Here is a 23,014-nt window from a genome sequence, read left to right as displayed (position 1 = left end):
AATTTTAATAGGGCCAATCGTTTCCAGTTAACGAGGCCTAACTGAATATGGGACTGTTTAGTTTGAAACCCCTGGTGTATGCAGAGTGTCATCGTAATGGGAATCTCTGATTTCAGTGAATACATATGTATGGTTCCATTGTAACAGGTAAACATGTCCCAATATAATAATTTTAATGGCATGTCGGGATAATTCTTTCGGATGATCTCATTCCCTATGAAACAAATTCGTAGATGGCTGATTCATTGGCCTGTCCTTCCCGTTATATGAGGAAGCGAGATCAGACAAGACCTGGGTTGGAAGAGCAGTGTTGTGCTAATTGCCCAGATGTCTATAACTACATGCCACGTTTCAGTGCAGCCATCGCTAATCGATAAAACGTGTTTAGTGAAGTGTTCGAGCGTCTATATACATGTATACATAATCATTTCACTGTACAAACTGTAGCCAAATACGTGGAAAGAACGAAAACAGGCATGAGTGTGTATTTCACCGAAATGTACATTTCACTGAAATAGACACATGTACATTTCACCGGCTGAACGGTAGCTGTCTCCCGCACCGCCCTCTATCGACCGGCAGTGTCACTATAACTGTTGTCGGTGGAGAATGCAAGCTCTATCGGTACCACTCGCTTGTTTACACTTCACATGAGCACCAATGGAGTTATGTTGGAGAGGGCGGGGCGAAACTTTACAGCATGTCAATCAAATAATGTTCCTTTCGCATGTTCTCATAAAGTTTGGATAATATGCATGTGATAAAGTAGTACTTTATTATAACATACGCAGCCGCGGTAGGTGTTAACAGTTTGTTGAATAATTCCCACCTTTATACACTAAAGAAAAAAATTAATCAAGGCGAAAATAATGGGTGAGAGTTACAGTCAGTGTTATAAACAATTGTTGCACTATTTTTGAGTACAGTGGGAGTACATGTATTCAAACCTCATGACTGACTAAAGCATCGTGGAAACTATGGTGAGTGGGCGATATGTGAAGCTCGCTATAAAAGTGCCAGCTCTCTCATATGCAGGTGACATATAGCACGGGAGTCTTTGAGATAACGAGTCCTTGGCCAACGGAGCAAGATACTTCTTAATCTGTCTTTGAACCACTTACACAGGAACAGGCTTGTCTCTCGCTCGTGGGACATCACCCTGAACACGGGACTACATGTATAGGACTTAAGTAATTACTTAACTAACGATCCAGCTCATGCATGCATGCGTTCCAAACGTGCTAGCCTTGTCTTAATTGGTACCCGGAATAAAATGACCAGTTCTATCGGATTGTTCATCAGCGTTTGAAAGAATCGCGCTTCCCTCCGTGAGCGGGACGGTTTACACTACCGGAGCAGCCCTGAGAGGCGTGCGAGATTTCCACGTTGAGCGACGTTAATACTCCAAGGGAGTTTGGAAATCGGCGCCGGAGTGACAGCAAGGAGGCGGGGATACGTGGACGGAAATGGGCCAACATGGCCCCCTCACACACAAACGCGTTGCCGGCTAGAACACAACACGGATATCGATATAGCTTTACAAAGCGTACATCACAAGATGCACCCATACCGACCATGGGCAGTACATTCACTCTACAACTGTTACAGCTGATAATTACACTTCTTGCTCTCAGCGAGTGTCTCCCCATCCCTACGGGAGGGACCACCCCGGGTATCACATCTCAGTACCCCGTCACCAATGCATTGCCCGTACCATTCACTGCAGATGCCACGAGGGCAGTCATTCAAAGCATGGAGAAACTTTGGATCCAAAGATTCGAGAATTCGGACTATTTTAAACAATTGCCGAAAGGTCTCCAAGAGGATGTGAAAGAATTTTTGAACTCAAGGACCCGAAATATTCTTGAAGGGGACCAAAGTTTGAATTCTCAGGAAAATAATTTAAGGAATAATATTCCTTCCCCTCGGGGAGGGGATTCCATATCTGTAAGTGACTCTCTTAAGTCAAAAGAAATCACATTAGAGGCGAAAGACCCAGGTCCCGAGAGCCCGAGTTTGGACAAGTCTAAAAGTAGTAACATTACAGTGGTCGTTGAGCCGACCAGGGCTGGACATCGGTCAAAGAGGAGCTATGGACGATCGTATCTGGACAATAGGATATCCCCGTACCTCTCTGGTGGCCCAATTGACATTACATACACCCATGTTGTGCCGTGCGTGTATGCCGATCGGTACTACTGTCTTAACGGAGGAACATGTGTGTTTGTGGGAGCGCTGGACTTAAAAACCTGCAGGTGAGACCGTTGATGTTGTATGCACGTAAACTTTGCACACACGTTCTAAGAACACATTATTTAGTACCATGTCTAACCTTAACGCATTTTACCAACAATTGGACCAACCTTATGTTTGAAAACGAGTAGCGTTAAAATGCACTAAACATTAGAAGTGGGTTTCGTAAGAAACCCGCAACACATACGTGCTGACGTGAAATGCGATCCTTAGTTTTGCTTGAATACCAAACATATGTGCTTGGGAATAGGGTCAAGCTTACTGTTCATACCCGATCAATTAGTCCCGGGGTTGAATGTCCCACAAACCTTGCCAGTCTGATTCATCAGTATACGGAGAAGCGTTACATGATGCGTTTAGTGTTAATTGACTCTACTCCTCGCAAGACGGTGTTTAGGAACGCTAGTTCCACGTCTCATTCGTCTATTAATTCAAAGATATACACGCAGGTGTTCCTTTGGGGTGCATGTGTTTCTGCAGGATCCCTGTAAACATATCTCTGCGTGTAGCAACTGATGCACATGTCTTTCGAGTTATTATTAACCCCAATGATGCCATTTGAATATATATATATACCGAGAAACTATTCTCCCAACGACTTTGTGTATTGATTTTAGGTACATTTCACCGCGTGTATGAAATATATATATATCCGGGTGCATCATTCAGAACGAATGGAGGAAGCTGGTGGATCTCCATTTACCATTTCTTCTGTATGGATCTTTTTGTGTCCATATACTTGCTCAATAATTAACAATACTATGTCATCAAAAAGGATGATTTTCACAATTTCTTGTCAGTGTTATACGTTGGTGAAATTGATATGTATGAACTCGGCCGTGATTTCAGCTAATGATACGGGCATTTCAAAAATGTTTCCAAGCTATTACCCTTGAGGCTGGAAACAGTGTAATTCGTCCCCGAACTCGTAAAATATATCCTTCGGTGATTGATAGCCTTTTGGGGTAGATTGTGGAATATCTGTACTTCTCGGGTGACAAAAAAGAGGATTCCGATGACATGAGGAAAATAAGAAGCGCACGTATATAACAGAAGGCTTATTGATCGATTTGACGGGAACGCCCTACTTGTCGAATTATCGCTGTCGTTGAGTTGACGATGACATAGTGGACCTGGCCTTGCCGAGTTAATTTTAATATACGCTATTCTTATTCAACGTCATCAGTTTCATTATATTATATTATATCTTGTTTAATCATACCTATATTACAGTACATATAGTTAACAGTCATGCTGTTTGTAAAACGGGTATTATTTATTTATTCTTAAATGTGACGTTTTCAAGTCAATTTCAATTTAGTCTCGACCATGCCTCGTCATATGCTGAAGATGTTACATGTATAATATACAAAAGGCTACACATAAAGAAAAAACAAACAAATGTTGATCGTGCCTGAATTATGATAAGAGTCGTACATGTATCATCTATTGACACCGCGTCATTGGCACCGATTTCCTATTTGTGGTTTATGTACATAAAATATTTCGGATGTTTCCTCTATCTTACGTAACGTCTCGCGAGAGCTTCATGACGTGCGCTCTACCGACGCGTCAACTCTCCTCGCTGCAAGTGACGGGCTGGGTTCACTTCGGAGGCCGAGGCATTGCTCGGTTGAATTGGTAACCTAGGATCATTATAACTGCTCTTGCTAATAAAGGTGGTGCTTCACGGGACAGAGGTGGTGCCATGATGACATTATCATGTGGGAATAATATGTGGATGTGGCTTACTCATGGCAAATGAGCAAACAATAAAATCATAAGTATGTACCAAAGAATTGTTTTGGTCTCAGGAGTCATTGTGTGATGGTTGTCTTTAATGGGCAGGGATGGTGAAATTATGTGTGTGCGTGTGTGTGCGTGCATGCGTTGTTTCGTGCGTGTGTGTGGTTCTCGATAATCGGGTGGATAATGGTTAGTTTGATCAGAAAAGAATTCGATAAGATATCGGTTTGACTCAGGTGAAAAATTGGGTACACGCGGAAGGAAAAAATAGATTCAGAAGTGTAGTCGTGATAAAATCGGATTAAGATCCCATGCGAGCGGCTGATTGCAATATATTAGGTATCGTGTGAATAAGCGTCGCCCCGACGGGAAGAGGATTGGCTCGATATTAAGGACGTGATAGCCTAAGTGTCCTTTAAGATCAAGTTAATATGTGTTTGTTTGTTTGTTTGTTGTTTAACGCCGCACTAAGCAATATTCAAGCTATGCGACGGCGGTCTGTAAATATTGGGGCCTAGACCAGAAAATCCACTGTTTGACAGCATGAGCATCCATCTACACAAATGGGATATGATGACATACGTCAACCAAGTCGGCGAATATGATACCCGATCACCTTGGTTGCCTCTTACAAGCATGGGTTACTGAAGACCAAATTTAACCCGAATCTTCACGGGGAATAAAGTTAATACAGACAAGCGATGCAGGAAAGTAAGTCAATTTATCGGGTGGATGAGTATGGTATCAGTTATTTGATAATGTTCGGGGTATAAGGGGTATAAGGAAAGTAAGGATACAACATTTTGTAGCAAATCTCACCATATAGCGACGGGAAATCTAAGAATGGAATCCATTTTATCCATTTATGGAATCCGAGGTCGGGGGAACCAGCCAACCCTTGGCAGGCTCATAACCCGTTTGGCGCAAAATGGAAGATTTATGGAAGGTATGGAAGGTTCGAGAGCGAGGATAGTGGGTTTGGATAGGAGGTAAGGTGAAATTGGGTTTAACGTCGCGTCCAAGATTATTGCACTTATATAGGGACGTGCATGTACGTGTATGTATTTGTGTGGCTGCTTGTACTAGTCCGGACTAATGCCGATTTATAGTGCTAGCTCACTGAGATACCATGCCGCAGGTTAACATGAATACCCCACTCAGACACAGTTTACTGACTCCGAGCCGACCAGTCCTTGTTTTAGCCCCTAATGCCGAGCGCCAAACAGGATAACAAGTACCATCTTTTAAACGTCTTTTGGTATGGCGCGGCCGGGGGTCGAACCCCGGACCTTCCGCTCTCCGTGCGGAGGCTCTACCACTAGACCACGGAGGCGGTCTTGGGATAGGAGCACACCGTTCGTAACGGATCATTGTGATCTTTAACCCATGCTACAAAACATGTACAATTATGTAATTGCTGCGATTGTCATGGCGCTAGAAATCGATTTGTAAGACGCATCATGTGATATCACAGGGCATAATTACTTGAAGACTTTATTCTCATCCCAGCTGGAAAAAGTCGCCTAATATACGGTATTCTATCTTTCTAGTTGGTGCCAGAAACGCTGAGATGTTTACGAATAAAAACGTATTCTATTAGCCGGTCGGTACCGAATAGATTAACACGACCAGAAATACACTTTAAAAAATGTTACTGCGGTCCTACACCGGAACCGGAAACGGAAAAGGTAGGTTTTCACAAGGCTATTTACGTTTTAGTGAGAGTGTGGGTGACGGGTCACTAGAGTCATGCAGTGTCCTGATAAGACCATATTACGTACGGTATTATTCATATATACATTGAATACCATGATTGTGTACTTGATATATGTTGGTCGCACATACGTAAGACAGCGACGTTCCAACTACTGCTTACTGTGTCAATGGTGAGGATACATTATGTATGTCACTATAGTTCAGGAATCTTGGCGTGCGTCATTCAGTATCGAAACATTCCGTTAACGACATTATGAGAATTTTTTATTTACCAATCTACAGTTGTATCTGACAGAGCTGCACCGGGTCTGGGAGGATGGCATTAGTCCACTTTCATGTTTAAGTATGAAAAAATGCCATAAGCTGGTACAACTTCGAAAATATCACTCAAGAGATTTTCTGACACTATAGCACGATCCGAAACCGTTAGCCCCTAAATGCTGTCCTGTTGGTTAAACAGAGCAGACATTTGGTTAAAATATCCCATTGGATCACATAATTCACGGTCTTTAACAATACATAAGCCTTAATACCTAATATGACTTGTAAAATATGATTGGTAGCTTGTCTGAAACTGTACTTAAATCATATGGTTGGTTGGTTGGTTGGTTGGTTGTTTAACGCCGCACTCAGCAATATTCCAGCTATATGACGGCGGTCTGTAAATAATCGAGTCTGGACCAGACAATCCAGTGATCAATATCATGAGCATCGACCCACGCAATTGGAATCGATGACATGCATCAACCAAGTCAGCGAGCCTGACCACCCGATCCCGTTAGTCGCCTTTAACGACAAGCATAGTCGCCTTTTACGGCAAGCCTGGGTTGCTGAAGATCTATTCTACCCCGGAATCTTAAATCATATGGACTCTTGGGTTAGTTTAAAATTTAAATTTAGAATTTAAAATTAAAACATTGCTTATGTACATTACTTGTTCCTTCTTTGTTGATATGCACACATTTCTACATCTAGTCTATCCAACACTGCCTGCTGTGTTTGGCCTAATCGTGAGCCAGTATATCCACGTGACATCACTACTCAAAATGTTATGGATGATTTTCAAGAAGGTTAAGAACGTTTTAAAAGGCACTTAATTGTAACTTAACCTGGCTGTAGGAAGGGGTATCTCGTTAAAGAGCTTATGGAAGTGAATTATTCATAACGTATGAAATTTTATCAAGATTATTTTAACATGAAATAATTGTTGACATTATTGGCATGTCATTTCCTATCTGTACTCTTAGAGTTTGTGTTCTGCATTATCAGGACCATTGGTACTAGACCCAATACGCTTAGCATACGTGTTTAGGGTTTTACCCCAGCGTGCGAGTGGGTTTAACACTAGTTTGAGTGAGTGAGTGAGTTGGGTTTAACGCCGCTTTTAACAGTATTCCAGTTATATCACGGCTTAATGTGAGAGGAAAGCCCGAAGTGATGCAGGTCTCGGACGTTTACCACTTCGGTGAAACCCACGAGCACGGGTATGGTGCTGACAAACCTAGAAACATAACCGGGGCGAACCGGGATTCGAACCCACAATCAATGGTTTCTGGCGTGCCCAAGGGTCGCAACTCTGCACAGCGAATCGCGGCGCCTCAGACGACTGGGCCACCCGTGCCCCCAACACTAGTTTGAACAACAGTACGTCGGTTACATCACGGCGTCGGAGGAAAATCGGACATGATGTAGGCCTTTTACACTTTGGTGAAACCCACGAGCACTGGTGCTGACAAACCTAGAAACATAGCAGGGCGAACCGGGATTCGAACCCACAATCATTGGTTTCTGGCATGCCTAGGGAGATAGCTCTGAACAGCGGATTGCGGTACCTTAGACGACTGGGCCACCCACACCCCTCCATCACTTATGACTGTATATGAAACATGAACATATTTCCAATAGGTCTTCAAACAAGTACTGTCTGTCTGAGGGTATTCTGACTGAAATCAGAAGTGTATTGACTGACGTTACATACGAAAAAATTGCTGTATCTCCATCACTATCATATTGTTTTTTGTTGGTGTATTGTTTAACGCCACACGAAGCAATATTCCAGCTAAGTGATGGCAGCCTGAATAATCGAGTCTGGACCAGACAATCCAGTGATTGGCATCATGAGCATCGTAATTAGGAAACGATGACGTGCATGAACCAAGTCAACGAGCCTGACCACCCGATCTCGTTAGTCGTCTCTTAGGAAAGGCATGTGTTCGGATCTTCACGGGGACCGTCACTATCAATTCTTGTGGATTTGTTAGACAAGTTCTCTGGGTCTTGTCATCACTCAGAGACTTGGGCGTGGGGAGGAAATCAAACAATACCACACAAATACAGTAATTCAAGATACAAGAAACATTGTCTCTGGCCCTACTAATATAAGATTGCACGATCACATAAATTCCAGGTTTCTTTTATAGATTTTAAAAGTCTAATTATCGTTCATACAGCCTACATTTCGTACTTTCCACCATAATGGTGGTTATTTTCTGTTGCTTACAGATATATACTTTGTGTTATAGTTTGTTACATTCTGATTCGTATATACTGTTGACACAATGATGTAAGTTGTTTCACAAGCATCGTGACACTGAAACCTGCGGCCTTGAGACTGTGTCTATGAAAACGTTGTCTCCAGATAGCGTGTGGTTATGTATTTCTAGGCAATCTTCTTCTCCCAAGTGTATCGTGGAATGCGAACAAGGAGGCAATGAATTACCGTCACAAGGCTATTTGACAATTTCGAGGTTGTAAATTATTTGCACCGATAACACAGCGACGTTTTCAAGACTTTACCGACGAGAGCTCACAGATTGTGGAGCTCGTGCTGAAACCGATCGGGAAATTAGAATCAGATTGTTATCATAGAAGTTCATATTTTCCAACATTTACGATATTTCGTTGTGCATGAGAACATGTTGCCATCGGTTTTGCTTTCACAGCTTTGGAGGTTGTGCATGTGGACTTGTTGCAATGTCGTCGTCAATTCTGCACTTAGCGCCTGTTCGTGTGAAAGTGTTGCCATGAGATTTGTATTCACAACTTCAGCGGTTCCAGCCTCAGCGGTTGTGCAAGCGGGCCTTCCATCGGTTCTGCATTCCGAACTTCAGGCATAACGACCGGCCACTCTTCCATGGACATCGCTTCTGTATTCACAGCTTTCATGGCTGTGCATTTGAACTGTGTGGCTCCAATCCTACGGTCACACATTTTGTGACCACATACGTCATGAGCACCTGCTGTTCGCTGTTAATTGATGCTACGCGTTGTTTAATATGCGTACAAGCACTGATTCTTCGGGATGTCCCTCGACACCTGCCTTTTGTGTTTTACAACACTTCACTAATAGATCAAAATTATTAATGCAAGCTTGAAATACTGCCGGAAAGCAGTCCCATTATTGCACATGTACATCGTATTGTTGTGCTAATTACTATATTTTACTGCAACAAATTGTTCCCCAGGGAAAGACCCTTTCATTTTCAGAGAACGTGTTCTTCTGGATACGACAGCGTAGACTTCTGAAATATTAATGTGGCAAGATACAGAGACAAAGGCTGCGTTTTGATTGATGGATAAATTGACATGTGGTGAGGGTAGTCGTCTGTGACGCATCTTCCCGAGGCAAGAGAGTTAACTGACTATAAAACTCCAGTTTCCACCCTTGCCGAACTAGGCTGGTATTATGGAGTTACATTTTGGCTGGACTATCGAGTCTATGCATAGTCCAATCAAAATCGCGCACCGAAATCGAAATCCGGTTCGTAAAAAAAGGAAGGGAAAGGGGGGTTTGTTGATGAGTCGCCTGTCTCTTGTGTTTGTAATTACTGATTTTTTTAACATGCAGTTTACACACTTTCCAAAATTCGAAATTAGAAGTTTGCTCCATGTTATACAATTATGTTTTCACCCCTTCATATGCAAAATAACCTTTCATGTATTTGTCTCGATGCTTTATTTGATCACGAAATAATTACAAACAACCACAGATATCACGGCTTTCAACGTGTATAGTATGCTAACTTCGCTTCCATTCCACAGTCCCAATCTGCTGGCCATATCGCGCTTCTGACAGCATATGGTTAGAAACACACTAAGAACAATATTATCGTTACTCTATGTCAATGAACAAAAAGCCCCCCACATCTGATCCGGAATGTGGAGTTTTGTTATGACCATCCGTGACATGGTGTACTCCTGACCTCTTCTCTAGACGTTTACAAAGTAGTTGAATTTTGCCATAAAAATGTACAAATGTGATTTGGTTATTCCTCGCTGCATTGATGTAAAATATCTACAGTAATGTCCCGTGTTACATATTTCAAGGATTCTTTTGATGTTTATGTAAGAGGTGAAATTAAGTTTAACTTCACGCACTCCATAGAGAAAAACAGAAAGTGTTTGTTTCTAACATGAAGTATTTGTGTTATATTGTCCCATAAGCAATTGATATTTTTTGTTTGTTTGTTTGTTTGTTTTAAAAAAACATCTCGTTGTGGGAAGATGTTGGTAACTTAGTGAAACTTAATAATAATAATAATAATAATGTTTTGCATGCCATTATTCAAACTAAGAAAGCATCTTTTTCTACTCATAATCCCCTTCGTTTAAAGAAGGTATTGTACTTACTTGCATGTGAAATATTAGCATTGTCTCTTTGTTGCCTATTAATTAACATGCAAATCTATGCAGAATACCATTAGCAAAACAACACGTCGACACTCGATTCCAATCATATGCTACATTAACACAAAGAGACGTATTTCCCGTAAAAAAAATGCCAATCTTCATATGTTGTCCATGCTGCAAAATACTCGCAGGATTACAGGTACATTTCAGCGATTATGTACGGTTTAGTTTAAGAAGACGACAGCTATTTGATTTTACAACATCTAATTTAAATATATATTTATATATACTCATATTGGAATGTTAGATATGTCCTAAGAATAAGTCAATTGTAATAATGAGCCAAGCGTAAAAGGCAATAATCCTCTGGCTCGTCCTATATCATAGTTGTACAATTGAAATAAGTCGGCAATTAATTTTTTATCGATCAGACCTTTTGACGTTAGTCTACTTCGGTGGCAGCGATATGCAAGAAATATAGGTGTATGAAATCACTGTGCTCGTCTATTTCTTGGCACGACTTCCAGAAAATGCCAGTGTAACCTTTCTTGACCATCCTGAATGACGTCATCTCGATGGCAGCCGAACACGGCGAAACTCAGATATTGTCACATTCCGGTGGGTCCAAATACCAAGAGGCTATCGTTTCTAGTATTTAATTGCCTATTGTCACTGTTAAAATGTCCTCTTGGGACTATAGGCCAATGGGAATTGACTTAAGTGATAATTAACAGCTGATTAAAGAAAGCACATTGACACCCGTGATAGCTTGGAGTCGATTTCAGAGACTTCCACAACCAACACCCAGTGAGATGGTGTTCTATTGTGAACAATGACGTGTTAGTTGATAAAATGGAACCTTTGTTAACAATAGAGACAAGAATAATGATGAAGTTGATTGTACATAAAAGAGAAATGGTATTAAAGTAACATCATATTCAAAATCGATTCAAGTTAAAGTCGTTTAAGACCTTTTGGCAAGGAATCTATGAATGAACTATTTGTACATATCTTTTTAGTATCATAAAACACACTGAATTGCTCAGTTATAATAATTATATTTTGGCAGACGTTATAACAGTTGTTATAAATGAATAGATATACGGTATCTTGTATTGTCATGCCAATGATATAAAATGATCATAAAATCGAATATCTTCCGATGCCATGCGTTTCTTTTAGATTTGATAAGGCCACCTCGTGGTATATACATTGATCAGTTCCAGATATAATCTATATACATTTATTTTCATTGTTTCTTCAAACTATTCGACGAAGCAACCACTGGAACGGAACAGCAATAATTTAATTTCATGTTGGCATGTTTTCATAAAAACAGTTCCAGGAATTCTTTTATACGACACCCTTGATATTATTCTTCAGGTGTTGCCATGGCTACGAGGACTTCATAAATGATACCTCTTTTACATCAATTATTCAAATTGTCTGCCATACTCTAAACAATAAATGCATTAAGTTTCGCGGGCCGTTAAGTTTCCTGCCAGGCCTAATGTTAATGTTAATGTGATCTTATGAAAAGCTTTCGTCTTAAAGAAGACGAGCTGAAGGTATGATGCATTAAAGGCAATGGAGACAGTGATGCTTGTGTTTCTGGTTAAACATGAACTTTGCGGGGGTGGAGTATTCATGCTTGCTGCTTGTCGTACGTGTTGATCCATTGCGCTGGAAAGCAGTTTGGTCGAATTTCTAGGCACCGACGGCTATAAATATATACATGCGCCCAATTTAGTAATAAGTGTCAGAGAGATGCAATAGAATCGCAGCAAGATGCAATGGAAAGTTGAGTCATAACATTCAAAATAAAAGGGAGGTTTGTAATAGATGTGATCGTTTATTAACCCTGATACACGAAGTGTCACTGTAAAATGTTGTCATATGCCATTTTGTTTGGAGGTTCGCAGACAGATGCAAAATAGGGTCACATTATCGTGTTCGTCAGCTCATCGAGATAGCATGTTGTAAAAGAAATATGTTTTGATATGTATAATTAATGTGGCAACGGAAGGGCAAATGTTCGCTGACAATTCTTGTAATGTGATGCTTTAGTATTAGAGTCAAAATGTTGGAAAGAAATGGATGTAGCTTTCCTGAATGTGTGTGTGTGGGATGGGGGGTGGGGGTGGGGGAGATTTGGAATGCGTTGATCTGTTATCCGGTTAATGAGTTGGGTTTAACGCCACCTTGAACAGTATACCGTTTCTATCGTCGTGTCAGCTGGGTTTGGGAGGGAAGCCCGAAGTGATGCAGGCCGTCTACCGTGTTGATGAAACCCACGAGCACAGACATGGTGCTGGCGAGCCCAAGGATCATTATCGGGACGCATCAGATCAACGTATCAGCACGACTGATGCAACTGTGAAGAGCGAATCGCGACGTCTTCAACAACAGACATGACAACTTTGAAGTTTAAGAGAGAACATTAGACACGATGCCAAGGTCGGGTTATTCCTGCTGAGAAATCTCATTAACAATCTTCAAACAGCGTCACGCTAACGTATTCAAGAAACAATGTCTTTGGAGCAACATGGCACCAACATATATTTTCTTTCATTCTGATTCTGATGTGACAGGAGATTGGAGGATCATGGATGGGAATCTTTATGGTGAATAAAGCGGCCTTAATCCAAACAACACTCCTTATCTTTCACTTTTAATATGGCAACCAATATCCGTTGCATAGCGTCGCGTGTATGAATAGGTACCATTTTATACTTGCCTTGAGTAGAAATTAGTTTAAGATGTATTTATAGATAAAAGCGAAAAAATATTCCATAATCATAAGAAGTGTACGATTCAGACTAGATCATAAGCATGTGTTTATGAATCACAGTCATATAGTGATGATACCAGGGCCCACTTGCACAAAGCGATCTTAGCGCTAAGATGATCTTAACTCCCATACTTTAACATAGGCTTACAATAGTCGTAGCGCTAAGATCGCTTTGTGCAAGTGGGCCCATGTGTTCGCGAAAATGCTGGAATGAATGTTAGTTCTGGTTAATATTGGTTCATGTTCTGGCTTTCAGTTGTATTTGAAGCAAATGCAAGTGATATGGTAGTTGGAATCTGATTAGTCAATACATGGGACATAGAAGGGACATAACTCTACATAGATGGGATATAAAAGGGATAATAATCATTAGTGGCACGACGATCGAGTCCAGAAATTCCAGCCTAGTTCGGCTAGGCAACTCCCTTGCCTCGGGAAGATGTTTATTTTCAGAGGCATTTACCAGCCTCTAGATGACACAAACTATCTTCGTCACACACCCGCTCAATAGGTCACGACAACACTCTTCATTCGTTGCATTCTGAGAATGTGATGTAAATGTTTGAACGAATGTGTGGCCAAATATTGCAAACATTTAAAGTTTTGGTTGTTGGAGTGAAGGCTGATTTCAACATCGAAAATCAACAACGTTTTTCCAGGTTGACCCAGTTTTGTTCTTGTTGTTAATTATCTACAAATGGGGTCCGTTTATTGTGTTTATGTCACAAACATGCGGTACGAAGTGATTACTCGTTGAGCTAATCGCTTGTGATAGACATATGTACACAAGACTGTATGACAACATATGTCCTCGACAGCTGTGGTTGGTGTCGTGGTGACGTTGTGTGTGTCGCGACACGGAGTGCTGAGCGCTGGGCCACCCCGGCTGAACTGAACGTCACCGAAGAATGCGGGACTTTGCTTCATATTGAGATTGCACAATCATTGCCATGCTGCCATCCATCCAAATCCATGCACAGCGTAATAGCTGTGCCAACAACACCACAACACAACACAACACACCACAACACAACATCAATCATCCACAACTAGTACATTTCACCCATCCACACCTACTTAAAACCACATCAAACATCACATCCATGTATAAATGCACCACAACACCACATCATACATCACATCAATGCATAAATGCACCAGGTAGCGATGAAGTCGATCACAGGAATAGATGAAGTCGATTACAGATAGCGATGAAGGTGATTATATGTATCGATGAAGGTGATTATAGGTATAGGTATCGATGAAGGTGATTATAGGTATCGATGAAGGTGATTATAGGTATAGGTATCGATGAAGGTGATTTTAGGTATTGATGGAGGTGATTATAGGTATCAATGAGTGTGATTATGGGTATCGATGATGTCGCTTAAGGTACCTTTGAAGGTGATTATAGGTATCGATGAAAGTGATTATAGGTAAAGGTATCGATGAAGGTGATAAAAGGGTACCGATGAAGTCGATTATAGGTATCAATCATAGTGATTAGCGATATTGATGAAAGTGATTATAGGTATCGATGAAGGTGATTACACGCATCGATGAAGGTGATTATAGATATTGATGAAGTTGATTATAGGTATAGGTATCGATGAAGGTGAATACAGGTATCGGTGAAGGTGATTACAGGTGGCGATGAAGTGGGTTAGGGTACCGTTGAAGGTGATAAAAGGTATCGATGAAGGTGATTATAGATACTGATGAAGTTGATTATAGGTATAGGTATCGATGAAGGTGAATACAGGTATCGGTGAAGGTGATTACAGGTGGCGATGAAGTGGGTTAGGGTACCGTTGAAGGTGATAAAAGGTATCGATGAAGGTGATTATAGATACTGATGAAGTTGAATATAGGTATAGGTATCGATGAAGGTGAATACAGGTATCGGTGAAGGTGATTATAGGTGGCGATGAAGTGGGTTAGGGTACCGTTGAAGGTGATAAAAGGTATCGATGAAGGTGATTATAGATACTGATGAAGTTGATTATAGGTATAGGTATCGATGAAGGTGAATACAGGTATCGGTGAAGGTGATTACAGGTGGCGATGAAGTGGGTTAGGGTACCGTTGAAGGTGATAAAAGGTATCGATGAAGGTGATTATAGATACTGATGAAGTTGATTATAGGTATAGGTATCGATGAAGGTGAATACAGGTATCGGTGAAGGTGATTATAGGTGGCGATGATGGTGGTTATAGGTATTGATGAAGGTTCAGTTATCCCCGAACAAGCATGTTTGAAGGAAATCGTGAGAATGGGACAAGGTATGTGTTTCCTAACACACGTTTGTTTGTTTGTTGTTTAACGCCGCACTCACCAATATTCGAGCTATATGACAGCGGTCTGAAAAGTAATCGAGACTGGACCAGACCATAAGTGATTGACATCATGAGCATCGATCTACGCAACTGGGATACGATGACATGCATCTACCAAGTCAGCGAGCCCGACCACCCGATCCCGTTAGTCGCCTTTTACGGCAAGCATGGGTTGCTGAAGACCTATTCTACCCCGTATCTTCACGGGCCTCCCAACACATGAACAGATGGGAAGAAGAATGTGTTTCCTAACACATGGCCCCAAAAATGAAGACTGTGTTTCCTAACACATGGACAAACGGGATGAAGTATGTGTTTCCTAACACATGGACAAATAGATTGAAGTATGTGTTTCCTAACACATGGACAAACGGAATGAAGTATGTGTTTGCTAACACATGGACAAACGAGATGAAGTATGTGTTTCCTAACACATGGACAAACGGGATGAAGTATGTGTTTCCTAACACATGGACACATTTGATGAAGTATGAGTTTCCTAACACATTGACAAACGGGATGAAGTATGTGTTTCCTAACACATGGACAAATGTGATGAAGTATGTGTTTCCTAACACATGGACAAATAGATTGAAGTATGTGTTTCCTAACACATGGACAAATGTGATGAAGTATGTGTTTCCTAACACATGGACAAACGGAATGAAGTATGTGTTTGCTAACACATGGACAAATAGATTGAAGTATGTGTTTCCTAACACATGGACAAACGGAATGAAGTATGTGTTTCCTAACACATGGACAAACGAGATGAAGTATGTGTTTCCTAACACATGGACAAACGGGATCAAGTATGCTTTCCTAACACATGGACAAACGAGATGAAGTATGTGTTTCCTAACACATGGACAAATGTGATGAAGTATGTGTTTCCTAACACATGGACAAACGGAATGAAGTATGTGTTTGCTAACACATGGACAGACGAGATGAAGTATGTGTTTCCTAACACATGGACAAACGGGATGAAGTATGTGTTTCCTAACACATGGACAAATGAATTGCTATATTAAGAACAAGACCCAGTCTCAGTCTCATTTTAGAACGACAAGGAGGCAGCATGCTTTCATGGTGATATGTCGTAAATGCATCAGATAGACGGTGTGTTTCTGTGTCCAATAATCGGCAGGATTACTTACAGGATGGTGGGTTTTAGGAGGTCTATTAATATCAAGTTTCACATTAATCGCGGATCATTTCGCTCGTTGGTAGGAGCCTCAATATAGCGTGTATCATGTATTACTACGCGGGGTTACTTAGGACGCAATATGTTTCCGAGACACAAAGTAATACCGGTGCGAAACATGCTCCTTGGTGCATTGTGATGCACTCATACTGCACTCAGCAAGTGCTGATATGTTATTGTTCATCATGACTGATTTGCAGCTCCTGTGCATTCCCTTATTTCAGGTAACTGTGCAAATCTGCAAATGCCTCGATCATACTGGTCCTTTTGAAAGTAATCCTACCTCTACGACAATGTTAAAATAGCTCAATATTACAGAAGCGCTTAGATCGTTCTGTTATAACCTTTGCAAATTAAAGCGGGGGTTGTTTTTTCATTGAACACGCTATGATCTGTTCCCTTAGTTTTAAATGTTTAAGTATTCTAATCAAATCTATAAATTTTTAAATATTGCTTGATTCAAATTCGCGATTTATAATAATTAAATTATTTATTCTATTACTTCTTATTTCCACACAACAATCAATACATTGACTTAAAACACTCCCCATTAACTCATTGTGCACCCGTGCAGATCCGGGCTCGATATGTTTTCAGCAACCCATGTGCTTATCGTAAGAGGCGACTAACAGGGATTGGCTGTTGGTTGATGCATGTCATCGTATCGCAAATTGGAAAATCAGTGCTCATGGTATCAATCACTTGATTGGCTGGTCCAGACTCGGTTATTTACAGAGCGCCGTCATATAGGTAGAATATTGCTGCCAAACAAACAAACAAACAAACAAACAAACACTCATTGAGCAGTCTGATTCATTGGATCTGGCAGTCGTACTAACAATGTTAAGAGTGTCGGAGCGTTAAATACGTTTCATGGAAAATTATACGGATATTGAGTTTATAAAAGCATACTAAAACCGGACTCTAAAATATGATACAATTCTAACGCGGTAAATAAACTAAGGATATATTCGTGTATGCATAATGGAGGCCACAACCGGCATGGCAAACACAGATTAAGTGTCTTTCATCTTCTGTTTGGGGAGTAGCGACGCTCTTTCGTAATTAGCTGTAAAATATTTTCACTCGTGTGATCAAAGCCAATTTTCTTAATATCCTACTACAAACATGGCTTACGTGAGATCATATCAAATAGGTCGTTGTCCTGTTTCAAAAGCTATGATAAACATATTGAGTCTCGCTGGTCTGTTTCCTTAGATTCAGTATGTATTAACTTTGTGTGTCTCAGATTTCACTTACTACCTGGGTGGTCGATATCTCGGGCTGTGTTTATGTCATACGTATTCCCTTAAGTCTCGCAATAGTCTCGTAGTTTGCCGTATTTATAGTAAACTATTTTCTCATCCATGCTGGTATCGGTACGGTTTACTGCACTCCAAAAGGCCATGAATAATAGTATCTTCTTTCTAAAGGTAGATCGTTCTGGAACAATGGTAGCAGTGGCAGCAGCCATGGCTCAATAGTAATAGTAGCAGCAGTAGTGGTATTAGTACTTGTAGTAACTGTAGTAGACGTAGCGGTAGCAGCAGCAGCAGCAGTAGTAGTTCTTGTAGAAACTGTAGCAGCAGTAGTGTTACTTGGAGTAACTGCAGAAGTAGTAGTGCTTGTAGGAACAGCAGCAGTAGTAGTACTTGTAGTAACTGCAGAAGTAGTAGTGCTTGTAGGAACAGCAGCAGTAGTGTTACTTGGAGTAACTGCAGAAGTAGTAGTGCTTGTAGGAACAGCAGCAGTAGTAGTACTTGTAGTAACTGCAGTAGTAGTAGAAGTAGTAATAACAACAACAACAGTAGTAGTAGTAGTAGTAGTAGTAGCAGCAGCAGTAGTAGTAGTAGTACTTGTAGTAACTGTAGCAGTAGTAGTAGAGTTAGTTAATTAAAATTAAACGTCGCATCGGCATTATTCTAGCCATATAGCGAGTAGTAGTAGAAGTTGTAGTAGCAGCGGTAGTAGTAGTGGTAGTAGCAGCAGTAGCAGTACCTGTAGTAACTGCAGCAGTAGTAGCAGTAGTACTTGTAGTAACTGTAGCAGTAGTATTAGTTATAGTAACTGTAGCAATAGTAGTACTCGTAGTAACTGCAGCAGTAATATTATTTGTAGTAACTGTAGCAGTAGTAGCACTTGTAGTAACTGTAGTTATATTAGTACTTGTAGTAACTGCAGCAGTAGTAGTACTTGTAGTAACTGTAGCAGTAGGAGTACTTGTAGTAACTGTAGCATTAGTAGTAGAACTTGAAGTAACTGCAGCAGCAGCAGTAGTACCTGTAGTAACTGTAGCAGTAGTAGTACAGGCAGTAACTGTAACAGTAGTAGTAAGGAAGTAACAGCAGCAGTAGTACTTGTAGTAACTGTAGCAGTAGTAGTACTTGTAGTAACTGCAGTAGTAGTACTTGTAGTAACTGTAGCAGTAGTAGTACTTGTAGTAACTAGCAGTAGTAATTGTAGTAACTGCATCAGTAGTAGTACTTGTAGTAACTGTAGCAGTAGTAGTACTTGTAGTAACTGCAGCAGTAGTAGTACTTGTAGTAACTGTAGCAGTAGTGCTTGCAGTAACTGTAGTAGTAGTAGTGGTACTTGTAGTAACTGTAGCAGTAGTAGTAGTACATGTAGTAACTGTAGCAGTAGTCGTACTTGTAGTAACTGTAGTAGTAGTGGTGGTATCTGTAGTAACTGTAGTAGTGGTACTTGTAGTAACTGTAGCAGTAGTAGTACTTTTATTAACTGTAGCAGTAGTAGTGGTACTTGTAGTAACTGTAACAGTAGTAGTAGAACATGTAGTAACTGTAGCAGTAGTAGTACTTGTATTAACTGCAGCAGTAGTAGTACTTGTAACTGCAGCAGTAGTAAAACCTGTAGTAACTGTAGCAGTAGTTGTTGGAACACCAACTGTAGCAACAGGAGTCATAGTAATTAGAACATCAGTTGTTGCGACGGAGCAATAAGTAAGAACGGCCATCGAAGAAGTAGTGGTAGTGGTAGTGGTAGTGTTAGTCGTAGTCGTGGTAGAAGTGGTAGTAGTGTTAACAGTAACAGTCGCAGCAGCAGTAGATGTAGTAGTCGTAGTAGCAGTAGCGGTAGACATAACAGTATCAACTGTGATAAAGGCAGTTGTCGTAGTAGCATTAGAAGCAGCAGTAGTTGTAGAAGCAGCAGTAGATCATACGAAGTATTGTAAACTGCCGGACAAAAGAAAGTGTACACTTGAAATTTGAATCTGACCTGAAAGATGTACAAACGTTATCAAAACATAACTAGGCAGAAAACAGTCGCCAAAACACTGGAAACTGAAGGTCAAAAACCCAGCAGTGATACCCGTATTATACGTTATCATCTAATAACCATGGTGTTTGTTTCATTTAAGCCACCATCAAACAAATGTATATTTTGTTTTTTCCCGGCTGTTTATTAGTTGCTCATGTGATAGTAGCAGGTTTTCATTGGAACAACGGTATTAATAATTGATCGTTAACTGCGTGACATGCATCTTCATCCGGTTCGTAAAGCATGTGTACTTAGCGTCAACAGATATTTTCCAACACTTTCCATTTTTGTAATAAAGGTGCTCACGTGATTTGACGCACTTCGCGAAGTAAGACCCATTATATTACAATATAGATACTAGTATTGATTATCGATCAGATGGTCTTTCCTTGGCGACGCCATTTTTTAAAGCAAATGCATGTGATATGAGAGGTGGAATCCTATTGGTCAATAGGAGGGACATAGAAGGGACGTAACTCGTAAATAGCCATTGGTTGCGCTACGATCGAGCCATACAATTCCAGCCTAGTTCGGCAAGGTTGGAAACTGGATGTATCGTCAGTTAACTCCCTTACCTCGGGAAGATGCGTGACATGGGACGATGGGCTGAATGAAATGTACATAGCATAGCTGTCAATTATTGAAACGAAAGACGTTTTAAAAATTCTGTAAAACATGCTAAAATCCGTTCATTACTTCTTATCTACACAGCTATCGTGTTTGATGACAAGAGCGGATGTTTTGTGAACACATGTTTATTGCACGAGCGTTAAAATGTACATATAATTAACAACTTTGTACACTTCAGCCCACGTGTTTACGAGAGCGTGAACATATAGATGTTTCTTACAGATATGTTTATTAATGTCATCTTTGCGCCCGACGCTATCTGTGTATATGATTAGCAAAGTATAAGGTATGCCAGCATTATCTGCGTTCAGTTAGCGTCCGTGTGGAGGAAATACAGAACTATCTTTGAAAAACATTTGAGAAAAACAAGGTGTTGATGACACCTTGCTGATTGTACTTGTTTGTATATTAGAAGAACTAGAGACTGGCACAAACAATCTTGGGATATGTTTTTATTCCGAGATTGTACGTAACGGAACTTCTTATCCCATAGAAGCTTTACATACGTGGTAAAATTTCACCGGAACAGAAAAGTTTAATGATAGTAGAGTCGCTCTCGGTCTCTATAATTCGCACACGTTCAGGAAAATAAGTTCGCCACGACCACAAAAAAACGATCCATTATTTTACAAATCTCATTAAAATCAGATCTTAGTTCTCGCTACCGCTAAACAAAGATCTGAGGACATCCCATTGCGGGTCACGTCAGACCGACCTTGCGCGAACTTTGACCGACCAATGGAGTGACCAGTCACAAGGCAGCTTTCTCGTGCTTTAGGGCACTATTTTGAAATTGGCGTCAACGCTTCGAAACATATTTTGACAAATTCTCGATTAAAAATTTGAAACCTGAACAAAAGAACATTCTGGAATGGCTAATAGATGGTCTAGATTGTATGGATTCAGTCATTAAACCCGTAACTATCGGTTCGGAATACCCCGTGTTAAAGTTTTCGAGGATGCATGATTAGAAATCACATTCCGACTGTCACTTTCATGATCTGGTAAGCGACGCTCTGATTGGTCGGATGAAATGTCGTTCTGACGTGACCTCTACTCGGATCTTTGTTTAGCGGTAGCGAGCCCTAAGGTCTGATTTTAATGAGATTGATTATTTTATATTTTTAGGCTTTATTTGTTGTCGTCTATAAAAGAAACAAATATGACGGCAGCCGGTGCACAATTGAGTTTGGAGCAGACAATCCAGTGACTGACATTATCTTAAAAGATACACGGTGTCGGGGTATGATGACAGGTAATCCACCAGGTCACCGAGCCCGGCCACACCATTCATTAAGTCATCTCTTACTACAGGTAGTTGGTAGGGGCTTGTTCTACCCAAGAATCCAAGGATGGTGTCGTATTCGTATATGAAATATCGATCATGTCGTGATATTGCTGGAATATTGGTAAAATCGGCAAAAAACCATACTCACTCACTCGATCACAGGGAGGCATATCCTTGATACATGAGATCGACGATCAACCCAATACACTCACTCACATGCAAAGGCTGAATTTACCAAATAATCCTCCACCTGATACAATTATTCTTGATATTATTCAGGTTTTAAGATCTGTAATACTTTCAGGAGATATTTCAACCTTGATCCGGTTCCGTGTACAACGAAACTCGTTTAGTCCGGACAGTACATTTACACGTGAACTTGTCCGGTTTAAACAAAAATAGCGAAACATGGACACGACGTGATGCGCTTTGTTTGTGTGTACAATTAACAGCAATATTGGGTCCGGACCGATTCAACTGAACGTATTATCAGGAGCATTTGTTGAGCATTAGGAACTTAATAATTAATACGACCAGAGACCATATAATAGATGATTATTATTATATCTATTATATGGTCTCTGATACGACAAATGAAATTTCCAGTATCACTGACTTGGCCGATTAACATTACCAGTTATTGGAGATAACCTCTGTCTTCAAGACAAACATAAAAGATATGAATTTCAGATAATTGGAAAGAACCATGCTCTTAAGCACATAACGAATATGATACACTCATCGCCCTTGAAACAACCTTTAAGGAAACGTACGTTTCTGCTTCAGAAGTGACGGTGTACTGTGTTAGCCTTGTGGGTGTCTTTGGATGTAATGCAGTGTGTTTTTATTTCAATTCTTTCTTTTTTAAGTAATGGAACGAAGGCTAGATGTTCATTTCCCTTAGCCGAGCCAGGATCCGAAAGTCGTGATCATAAACTTTAAAATACGGTTAGACCTTGCTTACTCACTTAGGTAAAAAAGGAAGGGTTGACTAAACATCATGGCTCGTTGCAACTGATGTCGAAAGGATAATGTGCACGAAGATACGCCACTGGGTTTTACTGAATACAGGTATCCCGGTATACATGTTAAAGTCCGAAACGTTAATCCCTGTCCTTTTGATGATTTAATGGATTCA

General features: G+C 40.6%; 1 long non-coding RNA gene across 1 annotated transcript in view; it reads left to right on the top strand.

Annotated features, from left to right (window-relative positions):
- Nucleotides 1-949: 949 nt before the first annotated feature.
- The window catches only part of LOC125384249, a 42,602-nt gene continuing 20,537 nt past the window's right edge, over nucleotides 950-23,014 (top strand). The window contains exon 1 of the long non-coding RNA XR_007223083.1: nucleotides 950-2,255. This is a non-coding gene — a long non-coding RNA (uncharacterized LOC125384249). The remainder of the gene's footprint in view (nucleotides 2,256-23,014) is intronic.

This window comes from Haliotis rufescens, unplaced genomic scaffold (assembly GCF_023055435.1).
Source record: "Haliotis rufescens isolate VD_foot unplaced genomic scaffold, xgHalRufe1.0.p SCAF_3, whole genome shotgun sequence".
In the NCBI taxonomy this organism is placed as follows: domain Eukaryota; kingdom Metazoa; phylum Mollusca; class Gastropoda; order Lepetellida; family Haliotidae; genus Haliotis; species Haliotis rufescens.
The sequence above is the reverse complement of the archived record's forward strand: the minus strand, read 5'-3'. Positions and strand labels throughout refer to the sequence as shown.